Source organism: Somniosus microcephalus, chromosome 11, assembly GCF_052327205.1.
Source record: "Somniosus microcephalus isolate GS21.2 chromosome 11, FLI_Smic_1.0, whole genome shotgun sequence".
Lineage (NCBI taxonomy): Eukaryota > Metazoa > Chordata > Chondrichthyes > Squaliformes > Somniosidae > Somniosus > Somniosus microcephalus.
In genome coordinates this window covers 234,085,148-234,105,192 of record NC_140997.1, presented here as the reverse complement: position 1 = coordinate 234,105,192, position 20,045 = coordinate 234,085,148, and positions in this window count along the sequence as shown.

The following is a 20,045-nucleotide window of genomic DNA, read 5'->3' as shown; positions in this document are numbered from 1 at the left end:
CCCATGGAACAGGACAGCACATGTTTGGGAAGAACAGGAGAGAGAGTGAGGAAAATCGACAATTTGAGGTTATGGAACGTCATTGGGTTTACAAGGCTGTCAATTAAAGGATAGCGGAGACCGAGAGAGGTGAGGAGTTCCACAAATTTGAAGTCCTGCCAAAGAATGAGGGACCGAGTGCATTGTATCCAAATTTGCTGATGATACAAAGCTAGGTGGGAAAGTAAGCTGTGAGGAGAACACAGAGTCTGCAAAGATTATAGACTGGATAGACTGGTTAAGTGAATGGGCAATAAGGTGGCAGATGGAGTATAATGTGGGGAAATGGGAGGTTATGCACTTTGGTAGGAAGAATAGAAAAACAGAACATTTCTTAAATGGTGAGAAACTATTAAATGTTCGTGTTCAGAGAGAGTTAGGCGTCCTCGTACAGGAAACACAGACTTAGCGTGCAGGTATGGCACACAATTAGGAAGGCAAATGATATGTTGGCCTTTATTGCTAGAGAGTGTGCGGGTTAGGTTGATTGGCTATGATAAATTGACCCTTAGTGTTAGGGAGATTAAATACGTGGGGTTACGGGGATCGGGTGGGATATGTGTCGGTGCAGGCTCGATGGGCCGAAATGGCCTCTATCTGCACTGTGGGGTTTCTGTGATTCTGTGAGTTGGAGTATAAGAGTGAGGAAGTCTTGCTCCAATTGTACAGGGCCTTGGTGAGACCACACCTGGAGTACTGGGCACAGTTTTGGTCTCCTTATCTAAGGAAGGATATACTTGCCTTGGAGGCGGTGCAACGAAGGTTCACTAGATTGATTCCTGGGATGAGAGGGCTGTCCTATGAGGAGAGATTGTGTAGAATGGGCCGATACTCTCTGGAGTTTAGAAGAATGAGAGGTGATCTCATTGAAACATACAAGATTCTGAGGGGGATTGATAGGGTAGATGCTGAGAGGTTGTTTCCCCCTGGCTGGAGTGTCTAGAACCAGGGGGCACAGTCTCAGGATAAGGGGTCGGTCATTTAAAACTGAGATGAGGAATTTCTTCACTCAGAGGGCGGTGAATCTTTGGAATTCTCTACTCAGAGGGCTGTGGAGGCTCAGTCGTTGAGTATATTCAAGGCTGAGATCGATAGATTTTTGGACTCTAGGGGAATCGAGGGATATGGAGATCGGGCGGGAAAGTGGAGTTGAGGTCGATGATCAGCCATGATCTCATTGAATGGTGGAGCAGGCTCGAGGGGCCGAATGGCCGACTCCTGCTCCTAGTTCTTATGTTCTTAGTAGGAGCCGGCGTGATGAGTCTCAATTTGAACACAGCGAGGAGGAAAAATGTGTAGTTCAGAGGATCAATGCAGAGAAGCACTGACCACAGAAACAGCGTCCACTGCGGACCCCAATCTCTGCGAGGGTCAGAACCTTCCAGAGAGGGAAGGGGTTACGTGGAGAGACTGGAGAAGCTGGGATTGTTCTCCTGAGAGCAGAGACGGTTAAGGGGAGATTTAATAGAGGTGTTCAAAATCTTGAGGGGTTTTGATAGAGTAAATAATGAGAAACTGTTTCCAGTGGCAGGAGGGTCGGTAACCAGAGGACACAGAGTGAAGGTAATCGGCAAAAGAACCAGAGGGGAGATGAGGAGAATTGTTTTACGCAGCGAGTTGTTGTGATCTGGAATGCGCTGCCTGAAAGGGCGGTGGAAGCAGATTCAATAGTAACTTTCAAAAGGGAATTGGGTAAATACTTGAAAAGGAAATATTTGCAGGGCTCTGGGGAAAGAGCAGGGGGGAGTGGGACTAATTGGAGAGCTCGACCAAAGAGCCGGCACAGGCACGATGGGCCGAATGGCCTTTTTTGCTGAGGCATTGTAACGGAAAGATTGGGTTGCGGAAGGTGTTGCTCTTAAACTCAATCAAAGAGAGCTCATTAATCTGATGTGCGCTCACTGTTGATGTGTATAGTTCCTTACTGACCCGGTGTAATAATTACCACTCTTGTCCCCACTGATAGATGTTAACTGATTTAATGAAAAGAGGAAATTATGGCAAAGGGACAATCACAAAGTTAATGGCCATCTCGCACATCCTGTCAGGAATGGGTGAACATCAGGCTGACGAACTCAACGACGTCTTTGATGAATTGCACTCCCCGCCGTTGGTGTCAAGCTACGCGTGCACATGTTTTGGAAAGCGAGACCCGTTTCGGAGGAAAACGTGACAATTTGCACTTGTAGTTTGCTAAATACGCCGACCCCAAGATCTCAGGAACGCTGCCCCCGTCACTGGGACCGGACCTGCTGCGGGAGAAAGAAGGAAGGAAGGAAGGAAGGAAGAACTCGCCTTCAATGATCTCAGGACGCCCCAAAGCGCTTTACAAACAATGGCGTGTAGTCACTGTTATAATGTGGGAAACGCGGCAGCCAATTTGCACACAGCAAGATCCCACAAGCAGCAATGTGAGAATGACCAGATAATCTGTTTTAGTGATGTTAGTTGAGGGATAAATATTGGCCCCAGGACACCGGGGAGAACTCCCCTGCTCTTCTTCAAATAGTGGCCACGGGTTCTTTAACATCCACCTGAGAGAGCAGACGGGGCCTCGGTTTAACGTCTCACCTGAAAGACAGCACCACCGACAGTGCGGCACTCCCTCAGTACTGCCCCTCCGACAGTGCAGCACTCCCTCAGTACTGCCCCTCCAACAGTGCGGCGCTCCCTCAGTACTGCCCCCCTGACAGTGCAGCACTCCCTCAGTACTGCCCCCCTGACAGTGCAGCACTCCCTCAGTACTGCCCCTCCGACAGTGCAGCACTCCCTCAGTACTGCCCCTCCGACAGTGCAGCGCTCCCTCAGTACTGCCCCCTGACAGTGCAGCACTCCCTCAGTACTGCCCCTCCAACAGTGCAGCACTCCATCAGTACTGCCCCTCCGACAGTGCGGCGCTCCCTCAGTACTGCCCCTCTGACAGTGCAGCACTCCCTCAGTACTGCCCCTCTGACAGTGCAGCACTCCCTCAATACTGCCCCCCTGACAGTGCAGCACTCCCTCAGTACTGCCCCTCTGACAGTGCAGAGCTCCCTCAGTACTGCCCATCCGACAATGCAGCACTCCCTCAATACTGCCCCCCTGACAGTGCAGCACTCCCTCAATACTGCCCCCCTTGTAGTGTCCGAGGATCAATAATACTCAGACTGCAGGAGAACAATAAAACAGGTATTTACTGAACAGGGAGTAATTCAAGACTGAAATACAGAAGCCTGCTATGGCTTTATATACAGGGGTGGTCACTGCCGGTACTGCAGTATAGAATCAGTTCTTCTCTTAAAGGCACATACACAACAATTCCTCCCCTTTTAGATAAACAGTACATAACATTCATTTAACAACTAAATAATAACTAATTACAATTTTCTCTGTACTATATACATCAACTGAAATAATCATTTATAAGTTCAGTCTTTGAGGAGGCTTCCTGATCCTGACTGGATAGCACCTTTCTCGAGTATCCTGTTCTTGCGGCGGAGTTGATTCTGGCTCATTGTCATTGGTTGGTTCGTCAGCTTCCAATACCACTGCTTCTGAGGTAGACGCAATCTGTACTTTGGGTTGATTACCAGGTGCACCTGCTCGTGGTATGGGTTTGGCTTGTTCCTGTGACTCTAGAATCTGGTCAGCATGGCGTCTCACGATGCTCTCTCCAACGTCCACTGTGTACATTAGTGGTCCCTGCTGTGTGCATATCGTTCCTGGCTGCCATTTTTCTGTTCGGTAGTCGCGGGCCAAGACTGGTTGCCCTATCTTGAAGCTCCTGGTTGGCTTCTCATTTATGTGCTGGAATTGCTTATCCTCAACATCTCGTCTTATGTTTGGTTTGAGCAAATCCAGGCGACATCTTAGCCTTCGGTTGAAGAACATTATGGCTGGAGCTTGGTTGGTGACTGCATGTGTCGCATTCCGGTAAGCAAACAAGAAATTATCCACCTTGTGTTGCAGTGGTATGTCGTCATTATGCATTGCCTTTATGGCCTTTTTAAAGGTCTGAACAAACCTCTCAGCCAATCCATTTGTGGCTGGATGATATGGGACAGATGTGTAATACTTCACCCCATTATTCCTCAGAAACCTCCGGAAATCCTCTGACACAAACTGTGGCCCATTGTCGGAGCAAATCTGTTCTGGCAAGCCATTCCTGGCGAAGATGGTCCGTAGGACTGCAATAGTTTTCTCCGTGGTGGTGGAGGACATTTTGATGACCTCTGGCCATTTCGAATGGGCGTCCACAGCGATTAGGAACATTGAGTCCATAAATGGACCAGCAAAATCAATGTGTACCCGTTGCCATGGAGATGAGGGCCACTCCCATGGATGTAGCGGGGCCTGTGGTGGAGCGTTTTGGACCTTCTGGCATCCTGTGCATCTCTTGGTCATATCCTCGATTTCTTTATCGATTCCCGACCACCACACAAACGCCCTGGCTAGGCTCTTCAGTTTTACCCCTCCCAGATGACCCTCATGAAGCTCATTGAGCACTCTATCTCTCAACTTGGGTGGAATTACCACTCGGGATCCACACATCAAGGTCCCCCGGCACACTGACAGCTGTTCTCTCCTTGGCGAGAATGCTGGCAACAGTGAGTCGCCATGTGCTGGCCATCCCTTCACCGTCAAATCATAGACCCGAGAGAGTGTCGGGTCATTTCGGGTTTCCTTCTCTATACTTGAGTTTGTAACAGGTAGACATTCGACTATGGTCGCATGGAATATCTCAACAGGGTCCACTGCAGGTGCTTCCTCTACCGTAGGCAACGGTAGGTGCGACAGCCCATCAGCGTTTCCATGCTGTTTCGTACCATTGTACTCTATGTCGTATGATGTGCCCCTAGAAAAAGTGACCATCTTTGCAGCCGTTGTACCGTCATCACCGGAACGCCCTTCTTTGGGTTAAAAATGGAGACCAGGGGCTGATGATCAGTCAGTAGGGTGAATTTCTGCCCGTGCAGATAGTGATTGAACTTCTTCACCCCCCACACCAGGCTGAGGGCCTCCCTGTCAGTCTGGGCGTAGTTACGTTACTTCCACCTCCATTTGTAGATACGCTTGGGCCAGATCAATCTTTGTAAAGCGTTTCCCTCCAGATAGTGAGGCGAAAATATCTTCTATCCGTGGAAGTGGATATTGTACTGTGTGCAGGACTGGGTTCACAGTTACCTTGAAGTCCCCACAGATGCGAACCTCCTTCGGTTCCCCAGGCGTGCTGCTCAATGATTTCTTCATTACAGGAATGATGGGTGTGGCCCACTCGCTCCAGTCCACCTTGGACAGCACACCCGAATGCTCCAGACTCTCCAGCTCTGCTTCAACGGCTGGGCGGATCGCGTAAGGTACCGGTCTGGCTTTAAAAAATTTTGGGTTTGCGTTATCTTCGATTTTTATCGTTGCCGTTACTCCTTTTAGAGTCCCAAGTCCTTGTTGGGACACCTCTTTCGCATCAGTTAGAATTTTTGACAGTCGTCCAGGTGTGATGTCATCATCCTTTTTATCAGTCACAGTCCAGAGGGGAGATGAGGAGAATTGTTTATACGCAGCGAGTTGTTGTGATCTGGAATGCGCTGCCTGAAAGGGCGGTGGAAGCAGATTCAATAGTAACTTTCAAAAGGGAATTGGATCAATACTTGATGAGGAAATATTTGCAGGGCTCTGGGGAACACTCTTTAATATTTACATAAATGGATTGGCAAAACTACTTGAACAATCTACAGCACCCGGCCTCACCCTATATGAATCCAAGGTTAAATTCCTCCTCTATGCAGACGACCTGGTTCTGCTGTCACCTACTAAAGAGGGGCTACAGCAAAACCTGGACCTGCTGGAGTCGTACTGCCAGACTTGGGCCCTGACAATAAATCCCCAAAAAACCAAAGTCCTTGTGTTCCAGCAAAGATCCAAACATCAGGGACCCAAAATAAATTTCACAGTAGGAACAACCAAAATTGAACAAACCACTAACTACACATACTTGGGCTTAAAAATCAGTTCTACGGGAAACTTCAAACTGGCTGTGAATGAACTGAAAGAGAAAGCAAGAAGGGCTTTCTATGCCATCAAAAAATCAATCCAAATAGAAATCCCAATTAGCATTTGGCTCAAAATTTTCAAATCAGTAATTGAACCAATTGCACTCTATGGCAGTGAGGTATGGGGACCGCTAACTCAACAAGAATTTGCAAAATGGGACAAACACCCAATTGAGATCCTACATGCAGAATTCTGTAAAAGTATCCTCCGGACTCAAAGGAAAACAGTAAACAATGCATGCAGGGCGGAACTAGGCCAATATCCATTAATAATCACTATCCAAAAAAGAGCCACCAAATTTTGGAATCACCTACAAATGAGCAATCCCCAATGCTATCACTACGACGCCCTGAAATGCCAAGAGCTGACCATAAAGAAGAATACCCTCAGTCAACTAGTCCTGGGACTCAGTGAAGTAACTACTAACAATACTAACAATAACCAGCCCCAGGACAGTGACAGGGTAACACAAAGAATTCGACCCAACACAATCGTCGCTAAGCAAAAGGAAAAATATCTGACATATTGGGCAGAAACAACAAAAACCCAAAGCAAACTCAATTGCTACTTGGCCCTAAACAGACAATACAACATAGCTGATTACCTGACCATGGTAAAGGATAACAAACTGAGAAGAACCTTGACAAGGTACAGACTTAGCGAACATAGCCTAGCGATCGAAAAAGGCAGACACAGGCAGACCAGGCTGCCAAGAGAGGACAGGATATGCTCTCACTGCAGTCAGGGAGTGGTGGAGACAGAGATGCACTTCCTCACAGCTTGTGGAAAATATCAGGGCATCAGGGAGAATTTCTACCAAAAATTCTCACAAATATGCCCTGATTTCAGAAATCTGAATGACAACCAAAAACTCCCATTCCTACTGGGAGAGGAGAGAAGCTGTGTAACGCTGGCGGCGCACTATGTTGCAGCTTGCCATGAACAGAGGGACAACCAGTAAGCTAAGAAAAAAATATATATAAACAATGCGAATGTATATTTATACACTCAGGGATATACCTGTTTATACACTGTATGAATAGAACTGCGTTTATGTGCTGAACCATAAATGTATTTTGATGCTTTGGCAACATAAGATGTAACTTATCATGCCAATAAAGCGATTTAAATTGTAAATTGTAAAAATTGAGTGGGACTAATTGGAGAGCTCGACCAAAGAGCCGGTACAGGAACAATGGGCCAAATGGCCTCCTTCTGTGCTGTGAGATTCTGTGATTCTAAGATGAGGTTGACTATCATTGGAAAGGATTATCTTCGAGCGTAGTTGAATCTCACACTGCTGCCAGGTCTAGTTGGGTTTGGATTCCAATCTTGACTGTCATCCAAACCCGCTCCTTCGCGGTGCTCAACTGGGCCTAGGAGTGGGGGGGCTCGCCGGAGCGGTTTGGTGCTGGGAGCGGGTGCTGGGGGTGGGGGGGGTTAGGGGGGAGTGCGGCGGGGGGAGTGCAGGGGGGGAGTGCGGGGGGGGGGGAGTGAGGGGGGGAGGGGGAGTGCAGGAAGGGGTGGGGGGAGTGCAGGGTGGAAGTGCGGGGGGAGGGGGGGAGTGCGGGGGGGGAGTGCGGGGGGGGGAGTGAGGGGGGGAGGGGGAGTGCAGGAAGGGGTGGGGGGAGTGCAGGGTGGAAGGGGAGTGCAGGGTGGAAGTGCGGGGGGAGGGGGGAGTGCGGGGGGGGAGTGTCGGGGGGAGGGGGAGTGCAGGGGGGATGGGGGGAGTGCGGGGGGGAAGTGCGGGGAGAGGGGGGAGTGCGGGGGGGGGAGTGCGGGGGGGAGGAGTGCAGGGGGGAGTGCGAGGGGGGAGTGCAGGGGGAGGGGGCAGTGCGGGGGGGTGGGGGAGTGCAGAGGGGGAATGCGGGGGGGAGAGTGCAGGGGGGAGTGAGGGGGAGGGGGGAGGGGGAGTGCGGGGGGAGTGCAGGGGGGGAGTGCGGGGGGAGGGGGGAGTGCGGGGGCGGTAGAGGGGAGTGCGGGGGGGGACTGCGGGGGGGAGTGCGGGGGGGTGGGTGCGGGGGGGTAGTGCGGGGGGGGAGTGCGGGGGGGAGTGGGAGAGCGGGGGGGGAATGCGGGTGGGAGTGCGGGGGGGGAGAGTGCAGGGGGGAGTGAGGGGGGAGGGGGGCGGGGGAGTGCAGGGGGGAGTGCGGGGGGGGGGACTGCGGGGAGGGGGGTGCGGGCGGGTAGTGCGGGGGGGGGAAGTGCGGGGGGGAGTGGGAGAGCGGGGGTCCAAGACAATAACGGGCAACAAAAGGTTTTGATTTCCTGTGTAAACAGGTCAGTGTTGATGCAGCCTCGATCTAACCGAGGTACCTTGGAGCTGATTGAATTCCTCAGCTTGTTTCCAGCCAGCCTGCCAAGGTTTTATTTTCGTTAAACACACATGTACACCCACAAGTAAACAGCTGCATCTGCACAGCTCTCTGAAGGGCTCAGTATGAAAGGGCCGGGCAGAGTGTTAACGGATGGATTTATTCTGTTTGAGGTGCCGCGGTGGGGGGCGGGTGGAACAAATGCACGTCAGCCAAAGGAGGCAAAGTGAGTCTACAGGGGCCACGAGCAGAGTGTTGTGCATACAAGGCGTTACAGCCGGACAGACAGCTGTCAGCATTGAACTGGCAACAATAACAGGAGCAGGAACAGCAATAGAGCATTGGAGTAAATGAAACAAGGATTCACATTTTTTCATTTTCATCTTTGCTTTCTGTTTTCTGAGCTGCCAGCCATGACTCAGTCAGCAGCTCCCTCTCTCGCCTCAGAGTTAGACGGTCAGGGGATCAAGTCTCACTTCACAGATTGAGCTCAAAATCCAGGCCCACACTCCCGGTGCAGTACTGAGGGAGGGCTGCATTGTCGGAGGTGCGATTTTTTGGATGAGATGTCAAATTCAGGAACTGACTGCTCTGTCAGGTGGATGTTAAAGATCCCAGGGCAGGTACAGCACGGGTTAGATACAGAGTAAAGCCCCCTCTACACTGTCCCATCAAACACTCCCAGGGCAGGTACAGCACGGGTTAGATACAGAGTAAAGTTCCCTCTACACTGTCCCATCAAACACTCCCAGGGCAGGTACAGCACGGGTTAGATACAGAGTAAAGTTCCCTCTACACTGTCCCATCAAACACTCCCAGGGCAGGTACAGCACGGGTTAGATACAGAGTAAAGCCCCCTCTACACTGTCCCATCAAACACTCCCAGGGCAGGTACAGCACGGGTTAGATACAGAGTAAAGTTCCCTCTACACTGTCCCATCAAACACTCCCAGGGCAGGTACAGCACGGGTTAGATACAGAGTAAAGCTCCCTCTACACTGTCCCATCAAACACTCCCAGGGCAGGTACAGCACGGGTTAGATACAGAGTAAAGCTCCCTCTACACTGTCCCATCAAACACTCCCAGGGCAGGTACAGCACGGGTTAGATACAGAGTAAAGCTCCCTCTACACTGTCCCATCAAACAGTCCCAGGGCAGGTACAGCACGGGTTAGATACAGAGTAAAGCTCCCTCTACATTGTCCCATCAAACACTCCCAGGGCAGGTACAGCATGGGTTAGATACAGAGTAAAGCTCCCTCTACACTGTCCCATCAAACACTCCCAGGGCAGGGTCAGCACGGGTTAGATACAGAGTAAAGCTCCCTCTACACTGCCCCATCAAACACTCCCAGGGCAGGTACAGCACGGGTTAGATACAGAGTAAAGCTCCCTCTACACTGTCCCATCCAATACTCCCAGGGCAGGTACAGCACAGGTTAGACACAGAGTAAAGCTCCCTCTACACTGACCCATCAAACACTCCCAGGGCAGGTACAGCACGGGTTAGACACAGAGTAAAGCTCCCTCTACACTGTCCCATCAAACAGTCCCAGGGCAGATACAGCACGGGTTAGATACAGAGTAAAGCTCCCTCTACACTGTCCCATCAAACACTCCCAGGGCAGGTATAGCACGGGTTAGATACAGAGTAAAGCTCCATCTACACTGTCCCATCAAACACTCCCAGGGCAGGTACAGCACGGGGTGAGATACAGAGTAAAGCTCCCTCTACACTGTCCCATCAAACACTCCCAGGGCAGGGACAGCACGGGTTAGATACAGAGTAAAGCTCCCTCTACACTGTCCCATCAAACACTCCCAGGGCAGGTACAGCACGGGTTAGATACTGAGTAAAGCTCCCTCTACACTGTCCCATCAAACACTCCCAGAGCAGGTACAGCACGGGTTAATTACAAAGTAAAGCTCCCTCTACACTGTCCCATCAAACACTCCCAGGGCAGGTACAGCACGGGTTAGACACAGAGTAAAGCTCCCTCTACACTGTCCCATCAAACAGTCCCAGGGCAGATACAGCACGGGTTAGATACAGAGTAAAGCTCCCTCTACACTGTCCCATCAAACATTCCCAGGGCAGGTATAGCACGGGGTAGATACAGAGTAAAGCTCCATCTACACTGTCCCATCAAACACTCCCAGGGCAGGTACAGCACGGGGTGAGATACAGAGTAAAGCTCCCTCTACACTGTCCCATCAAACACTCCCAGGCAGGGACAGCACGGGTTAGATACAGAGTAAAGCTCCCTCTACACTGTCCCATCAAACACTCCCAGGGCAGGTACAGCATGGGTTAGATACAGAGTAAAGCTCCCTCTACACTGTCCCATCAAACACTCCCAGGGCAGGTACAGCACGGGTTAATTACAAAGTAAAGCTCCCTCTACACTGTCCCATCAAACACTCCCAGGGCAGGTACAGCACGGGTTAATTACAAAGTAAAGCTCCCTCTACACTGTCCCATCAAACACTCTTAGGGCAGGTACAGCACGGGTTAGATACAGAGTAAAGCTCCCTCTACACTGTCCCATCACAGACTCCCAGGGCAGGTACAGCACAGGTTAGATACAGCGTAAAGCTCCCTCTACACTATCCCATCAAACACTCCCAGGGCAGGTACAGCACGGGTTAGATACAGAGTAAATCTCCCTCTACACTGTCCCATCAAACACTCCCAGGGCAGGTACAGCACGGGTTAGATACAGAGTAAAGCTCCCTCTACACTGTCGCATCAAACACTCCCAGGGCAGGTACAGCACGGGTTAGATACAGAGTAAAGCTCCCTCTACGCTGTCCCATCAAACACTCCCAGGGCAGGTACAGCATGGGTTAGATACAGAGTAAAGCTCTCTCTACACTGTCCCATGAAACATTGGTGTGGAGATGCCGGTGTTGGACTGGGGTGGACAAATGTAAGAAATTACACAACACCAGGTTATAGTCCAACAGTTTAATTTGAAATCACAAGCTTTCGGAGCGCTGCTCCTTCATCAGGTGAAGTGGAGAGATGCATAAAAACACAGCTTATATAGTCAGAGAATAATGCCAGATGTTTACAGGTAATCTTTCTAACTGCCCTTTAACACACCTCGACAGAGAGACAATCACAGCAATCAAAGGTGTAAATGGTGCCCAAACAGGTCAGTCAGGAATACATTACATCAAAGAGCAATGAGGTGGCGTCACAAGGGGTCAAATGTTGCAGATGCTGGGGTCTGTATGAAAAACAAAAAAACAGACAAAAAACATTTTTTTTGCTGGAAATCACAGCAGGTCCGGCCGCATCTGTGTGGAGAGAACAAGCCAACGACGACTCGAGTCTGGATGACCCTACGTCAGGTGGGGTTACATGTAGCGTGACATGAACCCAAGATCCCGGTTGAGGCCGTCCTCATGGGTGCGGAACTTGGCTATCAGTTTCTGCTCGATGATTTTGCGTTGTCGTGTGTCTCGAAGGCCGCCTTGGAGAATGCTTACCTGAAGATCGGAGGCTGAATGTCCTTGACTGCTGAAGTGTTCCCCGACTGGGAGGGAACACTCCTGCCTGGCGATTGTTGTGCGGTGTCCGTTCATCCGTTGTCGCAGTGTCTGCATGGTCTCGCCGATGTACCATGCTCCGGGGCATCCTTTCCTGCAACGTATGAGGTAGACAACGTTGGCCGAGTCACATGAGTATGTACCATGTACCTGGTGGGTGGTGTCCTCACGTGTGATGATGGTATCTGTGTTGACGATCTGGCATGTCTTGCAGAGGTTGCTGTGGCAGGGTTGTGTGGTGTCGTGGTCGCTGTTCTCCTGAAAGCTGGGTAATTTGCTGCGAACGATGGTCTGTTTGAGGTTAAATGTAAGAAGTCACACAACACCAGGTTATAGTCCAACAGCTTTATTTGAAATCACAAGCTTTCGGAGCGCTGCTCCTTCTTCAGGTGAACTGGAGAAATGCATAAAGACACAGCTTATATAGTCAGAGAATCATGTCAGATGTTTACAGGTAACCTTTCCAACTGCCATTTATCACACCTCGGCAGAGAGATAATCACAGCAGTCAAAGGTGTGAATGGTGTCCAAACAGGTCAGTCAGGGAAACATTACATCAAAGAACAATGAGGTGGGGTCACAAGGGGTCAAATATTGCAGATGCTGGGGTCTGTATGAAAAACAAAAAAACAGACAATAAACATTTTTTTTGGCTGGAAATCACAGCAGGTCCGGCCGCATCTGTGTAGAGAGAACAAGCCAATGTCGACTCGAGTCTGGATGACCCTGCATCAGGTGGGGTTACATGTAGCGTGACATGAACCCAAGATCTCGGTTGAGGCCGTCCTCATGGGTGCGACACTACAGACTTCTTACAGAAACTCAGCACCCACGGACCAGTCGAACCAGGAACACTCCTCGCCACGATGGACGTCTCGGCACTCTACACCAGTATCCCCCACGATGACGGCATTGCTGCGACAGCCTCAGTACTCAACACCAACAACTACCAATCTCCAGACGCCATCCTACAACTCATCCGCTTCATCCTTGACCACAATGTCTTCACCTTCGACAACCAGTTCTTTACCCAAACACACGGAACAGCCATGGGGACCAAATTCGCACCCCAATACGCAAACATCTTCATGCACAAGTTCGAGCAAGACTTCTTCGCTGCACAGGATCTCCAACCAACGCTATACACCAGATACATCGACGACATTTTCTTCCTATGGACCCACGGCGAAGAATCACTGAAAAGACTACACGATAACATCAACAAGTTCCATCCCACCATCAAACTCACCATGGACTACTCCTCAGAATCGGTCTCATTCCTGGACACACGAATCTCCATCAAAGACGGACACCTCAGCACTTCACTCTACCGCAAGCCCACGGACAACCTAACGATGCTTCGCTTCTCCAGCTTCCACCCTAACCACGTTAAAGAAGCCATCCCCTATGGACAAGCCCTGCGAATACACAGGATCTGCTCAGACGAGGAGGAATGCGATGGACACCTACAGACACTGAAAGACGCCCTTGTAAGAACGGGATATGATGCTCGACTCGTCGATCGACAGTTCCGACGGGCCACAGCGAAAAATGGCATAGACCTCCTCAGAAAACAAACACGGGACACAACCAACAGAGTACCCTTCGTCGTCCAGTACTTCCCCGGAGCGGAGAAACTACGCCATGTTCTTCGCAGCCTTCAACATGTCATCGATGACGATGAACACCTCGCTAAGGCCATCCCCACGCCTCCACTACTCGCTTTCAAACAGCCGCCTAACCTCAAACAGACCATCGTTCGCAGCAAATTACCCAGCTTTCAGGAGAACAGCGACCACGACACCACACAACCCTGCCACAGCAACCTCTGCAAGACATGCCAGATCATCAACACAGATACCATCATCACACGTGAGGACACCACCCACCAGGTACATGGTACATACTCATGTGACTCGGCCAACATTGTCTACCTCATACGTTGCAGGAAAGGATGCCCCGGAGCATGGTACATCGGCGAGACCATGCAGACACTGCGACAACGGATGAACGGACACCACGCAACAATCGCCAGGCAGGAGTGTTCCCTCCCAGTCGGGGAACACTTCAGCAGTCAAGGACATTCAGCCTCCGATCTTCGGGTAAGCATTCTCCAAGGCGGCCTTCGAGACACACGACAACGCAAAATCGTCGAGCAGAAACTGATAGCCAAGTTCCGCACCCATGAGGACTGCCTCAACCGAGATCTTGGGTTCATGTCATGCTACATGTAACCCCACCTGACGCAGGGTCATCCAGACTCGAGTCGACATTGGCTTGTTCTCTCTACACAGATGCGGCCGGACCTGCTGTGATTTCCAGCCAAAAAAAATGTTTTTTGTCTGTTTTTTTGTTTTTCATACAGACCCCAGCATCTGCAATATTTGACCCCTTGTGACCCCACCTCATTGTTCTTTGATGTAATGTTTCCCTGACTGACCTGTTTGGACACCATTCACACCTTTGACTGCTGTGATTATCTCTCTGCCGAGGTGTGATAAATGGCAGTTGGAAAGGTTACCTGTAAACATCTGACATGATTCTCTGACTATATAAGCTGTGTCTTTATGCATTTCTCCAGTTCACCTGAAGAAGGAGCAGCGCTCCGAAAGCTTGTGATTTCAAATAAAGCTGTTGGGCTATAACCTGGTGTTGTGTGACTTCTTACATTTGTCCACCCCGGTCCAACTCCGGCATCTCCACACCATGTTTGAGGTTAGGTGGCTGTTTGAGGGCGAGTAGTGGAGGCGTGGGGATGGCCTTAGCGAGGTGTTCGTCGTCATCGATGACATGTCGAAGGCTGCGAAGAACATGGCGTAGTTTCTCCGCTCTGGGGAAGTACTGGACGACGAAGGGTACTCTGTTGTTTGTGTCCCGTGTTTGCCTTCTGAGGAGGTCTGTGCGATTTTTCGCTGTGGCCCGTCGGAACTGTCGATCGGACCTGACGAAGGAGCCGCGCTCCGAAAGCTTGTGATTTCAAATAAAGCTGTTGGACTATAACCTGGTGTTGTGTGATTTCTTACATTTGTCCACCCCAGTCCAACACCGGCATCTCCACACCATGGCTACTATTGACACCACAAACTGCTGGCTCAAAGTGGAGAGGATCTCCAAGAAGATCGCACATATTGACACAGGCATCAAGTTTCTACAGAGATGCAAGAAAGCAGACAAGATCCCAAAAGGACTACAGATCACGAACCCACTCAAGTTGACCTACAACACAGACTACGCTGAGAGACTCTGCCGTCGTACCTCTCGCACACTCCTCAACCATCTCGTACACCAGCTCTACAGCAGACGCCGCAACCTCGAAACCGAGATGGAGTCCATGTTCTCAGCCTGTGCTCAGGACACAGCAGACCAGCTACGAGATACCGCCAAACAGACGAGGCAACGGAACAATGCTGCCTACATGCACACCAAGAATAGGAAGCTTGAGAAACTCGGCATCACCAGCAGCAGCAACCAAGCCTCTCCCGGTACCACGGTTGAAACCACAGGGAAGTCCATCGTCAACCTGTCCGACCACACCCTTCAACCAGACGAAATTGAAGTTCTCAGCCGAGGGCTCAATTTCTGCCCCACCACCAAAATGGACCCCATCGGTCTCGCGGCAGACACAGAGGAATTCATCAGGAGAATGAGGCTCCGGGAATTCTTCCACAAATCCCAAGATGTCAGCAGCGAACCCAATGAGACAATCAATGATCCGGACCAGCAGACAGAGGGATCCGCAGTACAGCAACCGAAGAAGAAAGAGTCAAATTGGACCCCTCCGGAGGGTCGCTGCCCTAAGCTTGACATGTATGCTCAAACTGTCAGGAGATGCATCAACACCAGATTCATCAGCCGCACTCAGAAGACAGTCCAGAATGTCACCCGAGCACAACACAACGCCATCCACACTCTCAAGACCAACCGCAACATCGTCATCAAACCAGCAGACAAAGGAGGAGCCATCGTCATACAGAACAGAACGGACTATTGCAAAGAAGCATACCGACAACTGGACAACCAGGAACACTACAGACAGTTACCCGCAGATCCGACCAAAGAACACACCCGCCAACTCAACAGACTGATCAAGACCTTCGATCCAGACCTTCAAAGCATCCTACGCGCTCTCATCCCACGTACTCCCCATGTGGGAGACTTCTACTGCCTCCCAAAGATACACAAAGCCAACACACCCGGACATCCTATCGTATCAGGCAACGGAACCCTGTGTGAGAACCTCTCTGGATACGTCGAGGGCATCCTGAAACCCATCGTACAGGGAACCCCCAGCTTCTGTCGTGACACTACAGACTTCTTACAGAAACTCAGCACCCACGGACCAGTCGAACCAGGAACACTCCTCGCCACGATGGACGTCTCGGCACTCTACACCAGTATCCCCCACGATGACGGCATCGCTGCGACAGCCTCAGTACTCAACACCAACAACAGCCAATCTCCAGACGCCATCCTACAACTCATCCGCTTCATCCTTGACCACAATGTCTTCACCTTCGACAACCAGTTCTTTACCCAAACACACAGAACAGCCATGGGGACCAAATTTGCACCCCAATATGCCAACATCTTCATGCACAAGTTTGAGCAAGACTTCTTCGCTGCACAGGACCTCCAACCAACGCTATACACCAGATACATCGACGACATTTTCTTCCTATGGACCCATGGTGAAGAATCACTGAAAAGACTACACGATAACATCAACAAGTTCCATTCCACCATCAAACTCACCATGGACTACTACTCAGAATCGGTTTCATTCTTGGACACACGATCTCCATCAAAGACGGACACCTCAGCACTTCACTCTACCGCAAGCCCACGGACAACCTCACGATGCTCCACTTCTCCAGCTTCCACCCTAACCACGTTAAAGAAGCCATCCCCTATGGACAAGCACTGCGAATACACAGGATCTGCTCAGACGAGGAGGAACGCGATGGACACCTACAGACACTGAAAGACGCCCTCGTAAGAATGGGATATGATGCTCGACTCGTCGATCGACAGTTCCGACGGGCCACAGCGAAAAATCGCAAAGACCTCCTCAGAAGACAAACACGGGACACAAACAACAGAGCACCCTTCGTCGTCCAGTACTTCCCCGGAGTGGAGAAACTACGCCATGTTCTTCGCAGCCTTCAACATGTCATCGATGACGACGAACATCTCACTAAGGCCATCCCCACGCCTCCACTACTCGCCTTCAAACAGCCGCCTAACCTCAAACAGACCATCATTCGCAGCAAATTACCCAGCTTTCAGGAGAACAGCGACCACGACACCACACAACCCTGCCACAGCAACCTCTGCAAGACATGCCAGACCATCAACACAGATACCATCATCACACATGAGGACACCACCCACCAGGTACATGGTACATACTCATGTGACTCGGCCAACGTTGTCTACCTCATAAGTTGCAGGAAAGGATGCCCCGGAGCATGGTACATCGGCGAGACCATGCAGACACTGCGACAACGGATGAACGGACACTGCGCAACAATCACCAGGCAGGAGTGTTCCCTCCCAGTCGGGGAACACTTCAGCAGTCAAGGACATTCAGCCTCCGATCTTCGGGTAAGCATTCTCCAAGGCGGCCTTCGAGACACACGACAACGCAAAATCATCGAGCAGAAACTGATAGCCAAGTTCTGCGCCCATGAGGACGGCCTGAACCGGGATCTTGGGTTCATGTCATGCTACATGTAACCCCACCTGACGTAGGGTCATCCAGACTCGAGTCGTCGTTGGCTTGTTCTCTCCACACAGATGCGGCCGGACCTGCTGTGATTTCCAGCAAAAAAAATGTTTTTTGTCTGTTTTTTTGTTTTTCATACAGACCCCAGCATCTGCAACATTTGACCCCGTGTGACGCCACCTCATTGCTCTTTGATGTAATGTATTCCTGGCTGACCTGTTTGGGCACCATTCACACCTTTGATTGCTGTGATTATCTCTCTGCCGAGGTGTGATAAATGGCAGTTAGAAAGATTACCTGTAAACATCTGACATTATTCTCTGACTATATAAGCTGTGTTTTTATGCATCTCTTCACTTCACCTGACGAAGGAGCAGCGCTCCGAAAGCTTGTGATTTCAAATTAAACTGTTGGACTATAACCTGGTGTTGTGTGATTTCTTACATTTGCCCATCAAACACTCCCAGGGCAGGTACAGCATGGGTTAGATACAGCGTAAAGCTCCCTCTACACTGTTCCATCAAACACTCCCAGGGCAGGTAAAGCACGGGTTAGATACAGGGTAAAGCCCCCTCTACACTGTCCCATCAAACACTCCCAGGGCAGGTACAGCACGGGTTAGATACAGAGTAAAGCTCCCTCTACACTGTCCCATCAAACACTCTCAGGGCAGGGACAGCACGGGTTAGATACAGAGTAAAGCTCCCTCTACACTGTCTCATCAAACACTCCCTGGGCAGGTTCAGCACGGGTTACATACAGAGTAAAGCTCCCTCTACACTGTCCCATCAAACGCTCCCTGGGCAGTTTCAGCACGGGTTAGATACAGACTAAAGCTCCCTCTACACTGTCACATCAAACACTCCCTGGGCAGGTACAGCACAGGTTAGGTACAGAGTAAAGCTCCCTCTACACTCTCCCGTCAAACACTCCCTGGGCAGGTACAGAACGGGTTAAGTACAGAGTAAAGCTCCCTCTACACTGTCCCATCAAACAATCCCAGGGCAGTTACAGCACGGTTTAGATACAGAGTAATGCACCCTCTATACTGTCCCATCAAACACTCTCAGGGCAGATACAGCACAGGTTCGATGTAGAGTAAAGCTCCCTCTGCACAGTTCCATCAAACACTCCCAGGGCAGGTACAGCACGGGTTAGATACAGAGTAAAGCTCCCTCTACACTGTCCCATCAAACACTCCCAGGGCAGGTACAGCACGGGTTAGATACAGAGTAAAGCTCCCTCTACACTGTCCCATCAAACACTCCCAGGGCAGGTACAGCACAGTGTTAGATACAGAGTAAAGCTCCCTCTACACTGTCCCATCAAACACTCCCAGGGCAGGTACAGCACGGGTTAGATACAGAGTAAAGCTCCCTCTACACTGTCCCATCAAACACTCCCAGGGCAGGTACAGCACGGGTTAGATACAGAGTAAAGCTCCCTCTACACTGCCCCATCAAACACTCCCAGGGCAGGTACAGCACGGGTTAGATACAGAGTAAAGCTTCCTCTACACTGTCCCATCAAACACTCCCAGGGTAGGTACAGCATGGGTTAGATACAGAGTAAAGCTCCCTCTACACTGTCCCATCAAACACTCCCAGGGCAGGTACAGCACGGGTTAGATACAGAGTAAAGCTCCCTCTACACTGTCACATCAAACACTCGCTGGGCAGGTACAAAACGGGTTAGGTACAGAGTAAAGCTCCCTCTACACTCTCCCGTGAAACACTCCCTGGGCAGGTACAGAACGGGTTAGGTACAGAGTAAAGCTCCCTCTACACTCTCCCGTCAAACACTCCCTGGGCAGGTACAGAACGGGTTAAGTACAGAGTAAAGCTCCCTCTACACTGTCCCATCAAACAATCCCAGGGCAGTTACAGCACGGTTTAGATACAGAGTAATGCACCCTCTATCCTGTCCCATCAAACACTCTCAGGGCAGATACAGCACAGGTTCGATGCAGAGTAAAGCTCCCTCTGCACAGTTCCATCAAACACTCGCAGGGCAGGTACAGCACGGGTTAGATACAGAGTAAAGCTCCCTCTACACTGTCCCATCAAACACTCCCAGGGTAGGTACAGCACGGGTTAGATACAGAGTAAAGCTCCCTCTACACTGTCCCATCAAACACTCCCAGGGCAGGTACAGCACGGGTTAGATACAGAGTAAAGCTCCTGTCGTGTATTGATCGCGAGTTTGACACCAGTCAATACGGTAATGTAATGTGCATTGCATTATGGGAATTACCCGGGAAAGCTGCAGTCGGCCATTTTAGGGAATAAAGTAAAGATCACAGTTAGAAGCCTGTCTGCCTGACTCTGATTTAATTCGACGTATCTACATGCTTGATTGAACGTATTAAAGCATACATACAA